The following is a 15,268-nucleotide window of genomic DNA, read 5'->3' on the forward strand; positions in this document are numbered from 1 at the left end:
AACTTTAAATTGAAGTTTTTTTTTTTTAATGAGCTGCAATAATTCAACATTGGCTTTAAATAATCATTATAAGTTTTAAGATAATTATAATTTATCCATTTTTTGATGGGATAGAAAATTGCAAGTAACACTTCTTGGTTTTTTTTTAATTTTTCAAGTATGCGATACTATTAAATATTTATTGTCAATTTTAAACATTATTTTTAAATTAGATTTTAAGATAATAACAATATGTAATATGTATAATCTACTCGTCATCGATCGCGTATTCCACCCAGTCAATTCGCATGATTATAAACGATGTCAAATAAAAATAAATTTTGCGTAAGCCCTGGTTGAACCGAACAACAAAAAGCAACATTCGAATAAAATAAAGCATTAGTCGTGAGTACGTTTGTATTGCGAGTCTTGTTAAATAAAACGTTAAGGAGTATCACAGCTCCAATTCGACACAGAGCGGACTGGCTCAACGATCACAAAGCTTTCTCATTAAACCGTCAACGGCCGGAGCCGTGACACTAAAAGTCATTTCGACGAAAAAAAATTTCAACCCGTTTTGTTACATTTCTCGGCGCTCGGGAAAAGAGCACAAAAGATTTTTCTTAGGTGAAGCGTGACTGTCGTAATTAAGTGGCGAGAAAGCGTTAGTTGGGACTGTTGACGCACTTCGTAATATTTACGATTGTGAAGTAATAAAGCTATGATTGCCGCGGATTGGACTTGCGGGACTGTGCTTAGTGGAAGTTTCTTTCAAGTTTGCAATGTCTAATGTCTATTAACAATATTAAATTGATTGACTGATATTTCGTACATATAGTTATATCGTTTAGTTATAGTATATTTAAATTTACTTAAAATTTTAACTGAAAGCTCAATGTTATATATAGTTACGTAATTCTTTGCAATTTTGTGTTGGAAATTAAAATGAAGCAGAATTAAAGTCTAGAAATAATCCTACAATTCCTTAACGTACACCTAATAGACAGAGTTCCACGGTGTCAAATAAAATGTGAAAATATATTAAATATTTATTACATCCTTTATATAACTTATATACTTTAACTTTCGCAATTACCCTATCTTTGCTATAAATATTAGATCTCTATAATACAAATCCAATAACTATATGTCTTTTGCACAGTAGCTGGCGTGTGTTGTTAACTAGCGTGAGGAAAGCTGATCGTAGTAAAAGCCCCTACATGCGATTAGGCGTGAGATAAAACCAAACTAGATTCTATACTGAAGTCTGGTATTTGTGTGTTTTAGTAATTTATGTTATTACCTATGATAGCAAGTGAAACTGATAATAGGTAACATATGTGCTCAATGTAAGTTCTTAAAAAGCTCTATGCATAAGTAACTTTCTGATTATAAAAATATATTTTGATACATAAAATATAAATATTTTACGAATATACGAACGTACACTTTTATTATAACACGTCTGTAGACACATTATTGTCGCCAAATTATAAATTATCTAAACTAATTCGATCGTCGTTCCGCCATAATTATATGCATATTAAAAGTTCGCGCTGTCCCATAAAATAATATCCGAACTTAATAAGATCCTCAAATTTAAAATCGAAAATATTTTAAGCCTGCCTGTCTTTCAGAAAGAGACCCGTCGGAGGCCAGATTATAAATCATAAATGCCACGTTAGCCGGCCAGACGGCCGGATTTCGTATCAAAATTATCGCCCGCTAGCCCGCCGTAAAATATACAAAACAGTTTCGGGTTACCACGTCAAATATTGTTCTTGAGCCTGTACAATAAAATGATATGACTCATTATTGGCTTGTATGTCTAGTCATGGATAACAATATAGCGGTTGAATTCCTGAGCTCTACAAATGCATATTAAGTTATAATATCTACAAAGACCTTGAAATAAGTTTGATTGGGTAAAATATAATACTTGTAAAATTAATAAATTGTAAACTTATTCGATTTTTTAGAAAAAAGTATTTTGGTCATAAATTCGAACTGCTTTGACAAATTTAGGCCTTCCTAAGAAAATTATTATATCCTTTGACCTTTTCGTAGAGAATGTTTCAATAGATACAGATTACAAAGCTATTTAAGAACAGAATCGCAATACCCTAAAATAGTAAAACTTGGTAGTTGCCCAATGTAACTTTCATTGTTTAAAATGTCCAAGATAATATATTGGGTTGAGTCAGATATTGGTAAAAGTAGACTATACTGGTTAGATTTAGCAGGCTTTGAAAGTTCGAACCGAGTTTGGAAATTGATTACGTATCTATTTTCACTTATTGTTTAATAGGGCTTAGATAATGATAGATTATTTAGAAGTTGTTATCTATTTCGAGACCAATTAAGACAAGAATGTCTAAATTTATTGCAAAACGCGTATTTACATTTTAACGCCTCCTACTTAAACTTGAAATATTGCTTCCGTAACTGATAAGTAAGACCTATTTTTAATTACTCACTGTGCTAAACTTTGCATGTTTTATATAAATTCAATATTGCGGTTACGATTTTCTTAATATCGTCAATTGTATATAACCCCAAATTACATTATTTTGTAAGTAATTTCTATTATTTGAGAAAGAAGTCACCTTTAATTGTCACATAAAGAAAAGTATTTAATTCTATAAATCGTTCTAAGAAGACTGAGCATACTGTAATAAACGATTTAAGCATAGATGTGGCTCATTCGTTACAAAGCTCAGTTAAGCTCTAAACAATTTATTAATCAATCAAAAAGTTTATTTGAAGAAAAGTGAGTAGATAACTGCGTCTATAAAATAGATACACTAATAGTGATAAAGTTGAGAAATTCTTAAGCGAGATTTACCGCTGACAGCTTGCCCCTATGGCGGCTACTTCTCTGACAATTCTAAGGTCTATAATATATCATTCAGAAATAGTAAAAAGCGGTGTCAGATCGTTACGACAGTAATCACCATCGCAAAAACTTCCTAACATAGGCCTCCAATTATGTTCCAACTATGGATCCTACCTACGCATATATAGGCTATAGCAGTAGATTAGCAGTAAGATAAAAATATTCCACCGCAACGAGATACAAGTAATTATTAAACTGTGGCTAAAGTGAATACTCAATTTAACTCTATGTGAAATATATTTTCAAGGTTAATTTTAGAGTATTTATAAATTGAGTCAAACGTGCAACGAATCTTCTAAAATGAAGAGTTTCATAATATAATCTTTCATTTACTATTTAAATTTTAAAACATCCTTGATCCTACCATCTACATTCCTATTATTGTTCAGTTAAGTCATTATTAAGGTCTTTTTCTTTACATTTAGTAAATATATGCTAAAAACTTAAATTTATTGTTTATTATAAGATATATAAAAGCATGTTATGTAATATATTATGCTCCAGACAATTTTCGTTTTCCTTATATTCATGTAAGGTCTTTTAAACAATGCAGATACGCAATTATATACTTACATGTACACCATTAAAAAGATAACATGTCTATAAATTTATCTAAGAAAAACTTGTCCATGCGAAGTTACATTTAAGATAGCAAAGACGACAATTACTATAAAAACCGCAGGGGCTACTCTATTTTAGCATCCTAGTGAATAACTTTGGAATTACTGCAAAAGTATTCAGTCGTTCGTCTGTCCAGCCGCGCATACAAGATGGCTGCCGCATGCTTTCTCAAGATTGACTAGTATACCTAGTAGCTGAACGTTTAGCCAGAGGCGATCCGGGTGAGTCGATGTATCTCAAGCATGGAATGAAGCTCTTGCCTTCGGTAAATTAAAATACTTTTTGTTTGATAAGTGCTTCGCGATTATCCACCGTTGTTCAAATGCGATTGATGTGCTATTTAAAATGAATAACTATTAGTCGAGTCAACAATGTTTACAACAATTTAAATGTATGCTTGTGCTATTATCATCAGTAAAATTATGTTTTTGTTGAAATATTTAAACAAACCACGTTCTTCTATCATCTGTCTACCTTCTTTCACAAAAACTTACATGAATGGGAAAACTTACATGGATATCGTTATCAGGAAATTTTCTATCTTTAGTCATTACCTGAAAATAAAAAACAGAATACATATTAATAAAAGAATCAAAATTTATATTATACTGTGTGAGCAGTTTAAGTATTAAATGAGGACACAATTAATAGTCTTGTATATTAATACAATTACAAGTTAAACCGTCACGCTACAACGGTAGAGCGCCAAAAAACATAATAACAGCGTTCACACATTAAACGGGGCCCGCCTAAACTGCACAAACCCATCATTATACAAATGCGTTCGCCGTTAACCCAAAACCACATAAGTCACATTTATCGCCACATCAAAAAGTAATCAAGCGACAAAAGTCGGAGCGAGTCATCATAAGAAATTCTAAAATATATTTGAGACGCGCCTAATCGATTTGAGCGAGGTAAGACCTACGGCAACATAATTCACACAGCTCCACAAAAACTTCTGTCTGAACGATGTTAATTAACGAATGTCAACCAAAGGTCAAACATCCTCTGAAGCATTAATGTACACACGTAAAAACATAATTGTCTTCAGGAATAACAAATAACTGTGCTCAAGTTCGTATGTCGAAGACAAAACATTCGTTATTTAGAGATTCTAGAGCGGGATCTTTAATAAATAATACCAGTAGATAGATACGACAAAATGTTACAAGTAGTACAAAGTTGCGATGGCTCCCGCTGCAATAACATTCATGATTCGCCCAGCTAAGCTAGAACCACTCCAACGCATCCTTTAACTTTGGCCCAGACACCCCCCGTTGCCTCGAGAAATATGTTACCTGCCACCCGATCGAGGAAACAAACACTAACGCATTGACGAGGTTATAAATTTTTGAAATGAGCCTGCATCCTGATTAAAAAATCAATTTAGGCGCCTTGCTTTAAATTTAATTCGTTATTTGTTGGAAGGTATTCCATTAAATAAAATACTTTATTGATCGTGAAAAGCCATGTTTTACAAATGTATATTGAATTAATGTAATTAATTCTCAAAATGTCCTTATTTTTTGCTGCTTGCTTATGATATTCATGAATGAATGATTTGTCAAGGTAAATTGGACCGTCAATTGAATTGAATTGTAATTTAGAAATGATATGGCGATTGACTGGTTGCCTTCTCCATCTGTATGAATCAAGAACTAGAAAATGATTATCTTATACCTACCTATACTCTCTCACAATTATTAACAAACCTAGGAAAAGCATTGTTACCTATTCGTCAAGAAGGAACTCTAACTAATCTATCAACTGAACTAAGCAATCCACTAAAATAAATATTCTGGATTCCGGTTTGACTTTTGTAAAGAATACCACTCTTGTGTATTTGCATACACGCAAAAACATAATTGTCTTCAAGAAATTTGCATAGAAAATTAGATAATAAATTGTCAATCTCATCGTGTTTTAATTCAAAATGATTAGGTATGTTTTAAAATCCGCAACTACGAGTAAAAATGTAAATTATTGTTTATTAGTTTACCATAGTTATATGGTATAAGCGGAAACGTTGACACATAAATTATTATAATTTATAGATTTATCGTGAAAAATGGACCTCGAGCTTTTAGATCAAGAGAAAGCGGTTTACGCCGGAAGCCTTCTTTCTATGTTCTGACCCAGAGTGATCTGCAAGTATGGGGACTTGACTAAATACTAGTTTACAGACCATTCACAACACGTTGTTTTTTATAATGATGTGGGCAAATTGGTAATTAAATACTCACTGTACCTACATGTTCATCTACATTGTGAACTGATTAAAATCTTGTTCTGATGAACCTATCTTGTAAGTTGTAACGTTATCTACAACACATTGTTCCAATTTACTTGTTTTAACTTTATCCATAAATTGTTATGGAACACGTTTATATTACATACATAAATTAAACAGCCACATCACGTATAACAAATGTGCCAAATTTACAAGAAAACCTAGTTGGATATTTAAAAATTTATTGCCTTCCTTCCACTTGATCGTGAGGTTATAGACCCGTATATTTTATTTTAAATTTACAATGCGGTTAAATATGTACATATGATTACCATCAATAAAATTAATCAATACAAATCAATGTTTATATGTCGCAGTGGTCTCTCATGACAAAATATTCGATATCGATTGTCACTCCTTTAACTTTATAATCGAAAGCATTTTTATAATTTCAATTTATAAAGTACTGTATTCTATTGTATGATTTAATTTCCTCGATTCAACTGATTTATCAACTTTTAATTCCAATATGTATGCATAATAAATACCTAAAAGCAGGAGCCAACGATGAAAATAATTGAATATCCGCAATTAAGGATTGTACGTTATTAGTAGGCGCAATAAATTATTTATTTGCCCCGTCATGAACTGACCCCGGTCAGAGTTAATTTTGTTGTTGTAATATTAATTGTACCACTGATACTAGAACAATTTTATTTAATTACTTCTATCGCACACTACGGTATTCAATACTCGGCGTATGATTTAATTGAAAATAGTAAGCAAACTTCGCGATAACTAAAATAATTATAACTTTAAACATTTTTCGTCTTGAACCACTTAAGATCAATACTTCTCCCATTCGTTATTACTATTTGTGCTTGTTTTAAAACTCATTCCAACACAAATTAAACATTGGGTTCAAGTCGTAAAGACTAAATTTCAATAACGATTATTCAATTGTTCGTAACGAATTTTGAACTGTATGAAACAACACTTACAGTTGTTTTCAATTTGAGAAACGCTAACCAAGAATTTAAAATCAAACAAGGAGCGTAGTTAATAATTTATTGATATAAGACATGCGAAGCCCATAAAGTTACCATTGGCACACGTCTCGGTCCCTTTTAATTTGTAGATTGTTAGTATTAAGCAGTCCATGGCGCGTTCAGATTAAGATTTCTCACTACGAAGTCTAATAAGTTATTCAATAATGTTTTACTTAAGCTAGACTACATTTTATTACATTAGCAAATTAACGATATAGCACATTCCACACTAGTCCTTAAAGATATCGAAGAAGAAAATCTATTAAGCTTACAAATACCTACATTTTTTTATAATAATCACAAGTAGTCTATGTCTGTAATACCTTAATTAATATAGTGTGAGAATGATAGGGCTCTATTTAAAATTGAGTAAATAAACACTGCAGTCATCTAACCGGGCGTAACAATATAAGTATTACAAACAATAGTCGTAACTGTTGAACAAACAAAAGTAATCGTTCGAGACTCAAGCGTTAGGTCGAAACCGACGGAGCGGTGTGACCGGAGAATGTTAGAAAAACTTATAGAAAATGACAAGCGAGTGACAAAGACAGATAAAGATATACCGTAGAGAAGAGAAGGACGGATAGAAAACTCGTTCGCCGGCATTCCGCCGCATGGTGGATTTAAGAACGGGGGCAGCACGATACGATTAGGTGGTTATGCCTTGTTATTTTTAAGTTGAGATATGATTTTGAGGCGGATGATAATTTCACTACCGCTTGCCGACTTGCGTTTTCTTTTTCACACACTTATTTGTAACGCATTAGCAAATGCTAATGTTTACATTGTTTTATAAAAATAATAAACATCGAAATACATTATAGTTTATATGCATTTATTAAAGTATCATGAGTTTATAAAGTTAATAAAAAAAACCTTTTGTTTAAACAACTTTTTAAGCATAGGTACTATTGTAGCCGAAAGAAGGTCATGTTACAAGTGACCCCACGCCAAATTTGAAACAGACGGAGATAACATCAGAATCGAATAAAACTAGTATTTCAAGGTCTTGCATTTATCAGGCAACAATTTAATACACGGGCAAATATTTATGAGCCAATAAATTAAAAATGTCTTCTACCATCAATCCATCGGGGGGCAAAAATTTTGCCGTCCCAATAAGTTTGGTCCACGTGGAACACACGCACGCACGCAACAAGGTGTCCGGTTGCTTGTCCTATAAGTCCAACAAACCTCGCCACAACGAGTTATGACACAGCAAACTCTATATAAATAATCATTAAGCACACCTCATACAGAATAGACTTTATTTTGTTACGTGTTTGTTAACTTTCGAAAAGTTTATGAATCTCGGTCTGGTTCTCACTTTACCTTGTATCGATTGCCACATATCGTTGTTTTCGGTTTGTTATCCTTTATCTTAAATCTTGTTGATCATGCAAAGTCAATTGTAAACCTTTTGCATTTTAGATACCGAGTATTATTTTGTTTTATATTTATTGTAATAGATGACTTGCAAGTTTCATGTCATAGTGTTCGAAATGAAAATAAATTATCACAAAGTCTGCGGTTGCACCGATTTTCACTAACATAGATCTCATTGCATAACTTACTAGTCTCTTTTTGTGAAATTGTGGTGTCTAAAATAAATTGCCCCATTTAATGTGGAAACCGAGAATTAGTAACATGTATTTAATATATTAGGTACTTGATTAAAACACTACTATTGGTAGCAACATATGTGTTAAAGCATGTTAAGTTATAGATTCACAAAGTTGATCGATGATATTGCATCGGTACACGCGAACACTGTAACTGCACATTTAGTACATTTGCATAAAATAATAAAATAACCATCATAAGCCCAATTGATCGTACCTTCAACCCTCGAGCAACAAATATGGTATTTTTGAAAAATTGAAGGAGCTTCGTTACATAAATTCCGAACACGGGCGCAAGGTAGGCCAATCAGAAAAGTGTCGTAAAAGTATGGATGTAAGTCATAAAATGGATTGGAAATGATTTTACTTGTTCTTTCTCATTATGAATAATTTGTCTGGAAAACTTTTTAAATTTTAATTCAATGAGATTTTTTTAAAACAGTATAAACTGATGTCGTCTTTAAACTTGAAACTCTGAAAGTGACAAAGTTTGGTAAAATAATATTGATATTGAAATAAATACTTCTAATTAAGATTCAGTTAGACAATCATATTATTTATAAAAATATAAACAAAAAAGCTTAAATAAATTACTGTGCCTATATACTAGACCTTGTTCCGTTGATTACTTGTTTACGATGACATCATGTATAAACTAGGTTGTTAATCCTAGATGGATTCATACAAAATTCTTCGCAATTGTAAATGCAAAAAACAAATACAAATTCAATACGTGCGACATTACTTCGCCGTAACCATAGTTTACGCGCTAAGTGTCAAAATATGCATAGTATTTCAAAGCACGTTGATAGAGACAATGCGAAAGTTTTTGTGCTCAGTAGCAGGTCTTCGATCATTACAATAGCACAAAGTAGCCAGTTATGAAGCATCTACTCTGTGGGGCAGAGTCACAACCGGTTTATAGCTTAACGCTTTTTGTATAAAAAGCTCCAGTCGTAAGCCAGAAAAATATAATATATTTCCCAAACTTTAAGTGGTATTTTACGAGCTCACTTGACATGAATCATGTAGGTACAAACGTTTAATTTTATGGTTCCGGAGAACGCAAGGATGAAATCAAATCTCGCTAAATGCTGTTAGAAATATAAACATTAAAAAGTGATCTCGAATTATCGATACGCCGCGAACAAGCGATCCATAAAAGTCAAAAAAGAATATTAAATATCGTATAAAATCGTATCTGCAAAGATAAGGGGCGACGCGTCTGAACTGCATAGCCCTCGGCAGCGACTCGATATTTCATGAAACAGCCGATTTATATGCGCTCCAGCAAAACCTTAATGTTCAACCAACGTAATTACTACTAAAAAGATAAAAAATCATACGCTCTCCCGTCTTAATTTAATATAGACAAGTTACTATGCATTGTGTTTTATTTATATTATTTTTTAAAGTTTCATTGATTTAAAGAAGACAGAACGACATACAACATCGCTTTGGGATATTTCAGTCAATCGTCTATGGTATCTACCGTCTGGAAAATTATAAAAAGATATAATATATATTATATTCTTCAAAAGTTCATTTAAACTTAAAATAAAAAACTATAAGTCTTAAAATGAAGTTAAACTGAGAAATCATATCTTATAAATAAAGAAAACAGAAGGCTAAGCAAAACAGAAAGAAATATAAATCTGTACATGTTTCTTTCACGACTGTATAAAGTTTTGTTCTACATCGCAAACACATGGCCAGCGCAGAGGCTTCATTTATGTTATCATTGTGTCAGACATATTAAGCTCTTATCTGAAACTCCACGTGATGGATCGATGTTTTAAAACTTCTCGTGGCGATCAAGCTGCTTATGAATTTATTAATATTCATTTATGAATACAAACAGAACTAGTATATTTAATACATTATATTATTTTCCACAATCATGTTCTATGCAAATATTATCACAAAATATGAAAACGCGTTAGCGAGGACATAAAACTCTATTAATTTGCGAATAAAAATAAATGATAATTTAAGCGTTCAGGTAGCTAGGTTGACACTATCTGGTAAACCTGATTAAAAGCAAAAAACCTCTGGCATATGCCCATACCATGTGCTATTTGTGTACAAGGCTACAAAAGATACTATCTATCTATACGAGCAGGTAACAAATAGTCTTTGGTTGATACAAAAACCTGGCCTCTCACAAAATCTACTCCTATGTGCTCGAGTACAATAGGACATGTCAGATTACAAGATGAATGATTTAAATTTTATCCGACCAGATTCATTCTACCCAAGATAAAATGTACAACATAAATGTTTAAATTTCAGTATGAGTTTTATATTTCAAAGCGCTGTAGAAAATAAGAGAATAGAGCTTTTATAAAGGCGCTTTTTAATTAAGCCGTGCTCATAAATTTAAATATTGAATCGTGAATTCATCAATGCCATAGCTAATTATGGCGGGATTGCGTTTATTTAGGATTGAATTGTGCAACGGTCGAACTGGGGCTGCATATTAAAGCTACGAGTGTCGGATATCCGACGTCGACTAGCTGTACAGTCAGCAACGCAGGAATGCACCTAATATAAACGTAATTATAAGGCAATACTTCGAGAGAGGCGGCTTTGTTCCCCAATCGATACCATGAAATCAGATAGAAATTTAGTAATATAAACATAGAATAAGCATTAATGAGATCGCTTGTTTCGTGCTTTGTAAGTGTCTCTTGTAATTGGCACCGAATTCTATGGTCTGTTCTTCTGACTGTACAAGTGCAATCCCGAACAATGGCTGCTAATAATAAGGGACGTCGTATTTACGAGCATACGTGCCGTTCGAGCTGAGACGAGCAAAGCCTATTGTACTCAGACCTCCTATGATTATTTCAATTCTTGAACATTTCCAGAAATTCCCTTTTTTAATTTCAAATTTTATGATCTTAAATGTAATGAATCAAATGTCCAATGCTTAGTGTAGTTTACGATGTATTAAGCATTTAGGTACCTCTTGCTAAAAGGATAAAAAAGGGGAAACAACTAAAACTCAGGTACTTTCTGAAAAACTTGAAGAATAAAAAGCGTTCAATTATTATTATTATTAAATATAAACGATAATTTTATGGACTGGTAAACATAAAAGGAATGCTTTCTTTGTCATCGTGTCAATGCAATGTCGCATAATCTGTCTGCATAATCTTTTGAATTCTTTGCAGATTTTTATTTTAAGATGAGAATCAAAGTAAACATTTCTGCAATAATTAAATCTTATTTATGAATATAAAATAATACACAACTAATTCTAAATAAAATTCAACAATAGGACAATTTATTGTTACATTGTTTAAAAAATTGTTTGTAGGATATAAATATTAAATCATATGAATGAGCAATCACCGCGGAATAAAACAAATACTATTTACAGTATAAGTAGATATCTTAAAAGTGCTTTGAATCAGCCTACATGGTGACCTAAATACACGAGCGCCTGCGCACCCGGCGCACGCCAATCACACAACGCTATTGAAATTGCAATTCGGCGCCAGTTTTAACGTCTAACAATCCAAATACTGAAATGAAATAGTACAAATGTACTAAAATATGTGTTTTAAGACTCATTACAGAGACTATGATGAGATTTTTTCTATAATCTGTATTAGATCTATACTATAATAATATTAGAATGCTGAAGAGTTTGTTTGAACGCGCTATTCTCAGGAACTACTGATGATTCTTTTGGTGTAAGATAGCCCATTTATCGACTATCGGCTATAGGCTATAATTATATCATCACGGTAAGACCAACATGAGTGGAACACTGCGGGTAAAACCGCAGGGCACAGCTAGTCATAGATGTAGGCTACACCATACGCAGCTGTAGGTGTGAAAAATACACCATCACGTGCTTCTTACAAACTGAAGTTGCAAATATAATCTATTTGCCATTACTTAAAATATCCAATTGCATAGACGAAGTATTTGTGTATACCTCTTGTAGAGAATAATTGTTTTGTTTTGTGAGCACACAAAGACTGTAATTGAGAATATTACTATACAATATACATAGTTATAATACTAATTAAGGTATGTAGTTAATGAAAACTAAAAAAATTACAATATAGAGTTAGCATTGTTTTACTTCTTCTTTATTAAATTGATTATTTTATTCGAAGATGGCAATTAATAAAGCATTAAACACCATAAAACATTACGTACCTATTTATAACATCAAATAAGAGTAGTCGTATTATAATAATTCAGATGGAACTTGTTTAAAAAATAAGCCTTTACAATATGAGCCTGCGTCGCTCCAGGGATGAAAGAACCTTTTAAAAGCTTTTCCAAAGCCGTACAGCGCATTAAGCCAAAGTGGAGATAAAACTGGTAACAACCTTTAAGAGATATGTAGAAGTGCCATAAATATGTTCACCTATATAGATTATTATTCATGTAACAAAACAATGGGATTATCAAAGTATACCAAGGCAAACAAAAACGACAAATAATGGATTTTTCTATAAAATTTCAACACTTATATTCCTAAAGGTGTCATTATTCTCTTGTGTGTTTTCTGATGTAAGTAGTTTGTAGAGGGGTTGTGAACTCAAAGACGATACTGATCGTAATGATTTTATTTTGCACACAATATGGGAATATGCACACTATGGGAGACATGCATAGAGTTTATATATATCATATTGTGTACAGGCCGGCGCATTCTTTTTCATAATCAGAGCGCATTCTAAATTTCAATTTCAACATTAGAATTCTGATTGGTTTTGTTTTTGGTAAATTTTTGTATAAATACGGATATTGTGTGCAAAATAAAATCATTACGATCAGTATCGTCTTTGAGTTCACAACCCCTCTACAGTTGGTGACCTCCGACGGAGCAAAAACAAAACCAATCAGAATTCTAATGTTGAAATTGAAATTTAGAATGCGCTCTGATTATGAAAAAGAATGCGCCGGCCTGTACACAATATGATATATATAAACTCTATGCATGTCTCCCATAAGTTTAAATACAGGTATTTTTTTTTGCTTTTCGCATATGCAAGAAGCAATATTGTTGGTAGGTATAATTTATTGATACGTTTAAAATAAGAATTGTCGCGACGCGCTGTTCCACCCACGGAGCGTAATTTGAATGCATGTATTTGTGATATTTTACAAAATATTCAAAACTTGGGACCCTTGTCATGATTATGTTTCGTAACGCATAATTTATTGAATGGCTTAATTCAAACAATTCCTCTCTGCGGGCTCAAGAAATTTAAATAATATAAAGTGAATACAATAATAATATACACAGCACGCATGGACCCGCATAGGAGCGAGTGACAAAACCTCTGGTCCGGAAAAACATTCTTAAGTAAAATAATATATTGCCGTCGCTTAAGCAAAAGTAAGTTCGATATTTCAAGCCGCGGTTAAGTTATTGGCCGTTATTAATAACGAGCCTTTCCTAACTTAATCTGACTTGAAAGGCATTGAGTCGCACGTCGCGTAGGCAATGTATTGTTCAGACAGCAAATGGAATGCTCTTAGTATAAACGTATCTTGACTATACATTACACCTCAGGCGCGCTTTTTATTACACCTACGAATATCGATTCTGGCGACATCGACATTAAATAAATCGATTTTATCAATGATATTGATGCATAAAATTGCAAAAGATATTTGTTTGCATTGTATTCATTTTCATTATTACAGTGTGTGCATGATACATTCAGCTTATCTGGCGGTGAATTAAAACATTGCCAATATTTTATATGCAACGTAGAACAGGAAATGAGTCAAAAGTTCAATAAACAATGTTGAAATATACCACTTAAGTAAGTAAGCAAAGGGTTTCTTATATATATTGATCATGACGATCAATTAAATAAACAAAAAATATGGCCGAGCTTGTAAAAATATTTATGTTTAAAAAATACTGGACTCAATTGTTACTCGTTAGTGGGGCCTTGGCTTCAAGTTAACTTTTAAAGAATCGAAGTATCTCTTCAAAGCTAACGCTGTGTCATTGCTCAGACAGCGTGCCATAAAAATACATTGAATAGACCGTCCAACTTTTTTATTCAACTCATTTATTTAGAAATTGTACAATAAATTTAAGGCGTGAGTAACTATGCTCATTATTCGTTTAGTACGTATAATAATTAAAACTTTATAATGGTCATTTTTTAGATGTATTTTGAGTGACTTTGAAGAAGAAGATAATTGCATTAAAACATTCAATAAGTGATTTCTGTTAAAAAATATGGACGAAAAAATTGAAGTTAAAAACTTTGACACAGCTTTAAGAAACATCATCTACCAATTAAATAAATATAATTAAGAAAAACTAATAATCAAAGACGTTATTAATATGTTAAAAGTTAAAACCAACATTCACATCATTATAAAGCAGCCAATAAAACGTCTTAAAGTATTTTCGACTCCATCGCTTTTTATACGTCGGACTACGATTGAGTGGCCATAGGTTGGCGTGTGGGCAGTCGAGGACTATTGAGTCTTTCTTTTTTTTCAGCACACCACTCCACTAGAGAACGATTGCGATGCCTTTATAGTCGAAATACCCATCGAAGAGCGACGTGAAATAAAATTGACCTGTGTGCCTAGTGCGAGTTTTCATCGAGTACGAAACGTTACTATCGCGTTTGCGTCACAGCCGAATTAGTATGGGAAATCGAACAGCGCCCCTAGCGGACGTATGGGGAAGCTTTGATTCCCCATACAAATTTCGCTGTGACGCAGACGCGATAGTAACGTTTCGTACTCGATGAAAACTCGCACTAGGCACACTGAACATTAAATGTATTAAATTTAACTGGTTCGAAGGAATTGCTTTATTTTATCTTAAAACTATTCTAAATATGCACTTTTTCAGTAACAG

At 32.6% G+C, this 15,268-nt stretch overlaps 1 protein-coding gene across 1 annotated transcript in view; it reads right to left on the minus strand.

Annotated features, from left to right (window-relative positions):
• The window catches only part of LOC123693602 (cadherin-related tumor suppressor), a 72,033-nt gene that overhangs the window by 34,551 nt on the left and 22,214 nt on the right, over positions 1–15,268 (minus strand). The gene's annotated exons all lie outside the window — the stretch shown is intronic.

This window comes from Colias croceus, chromosome 8 (assembly GCF_905220415.1).
Source record: "Colias croceus chromosome 8, ilColCroc2.1".
NCBI lineage: Eukaryota > Metazoa > Arthropoda > Insecta > Lepidoptera > Pieridae > Colias > Colias croceus.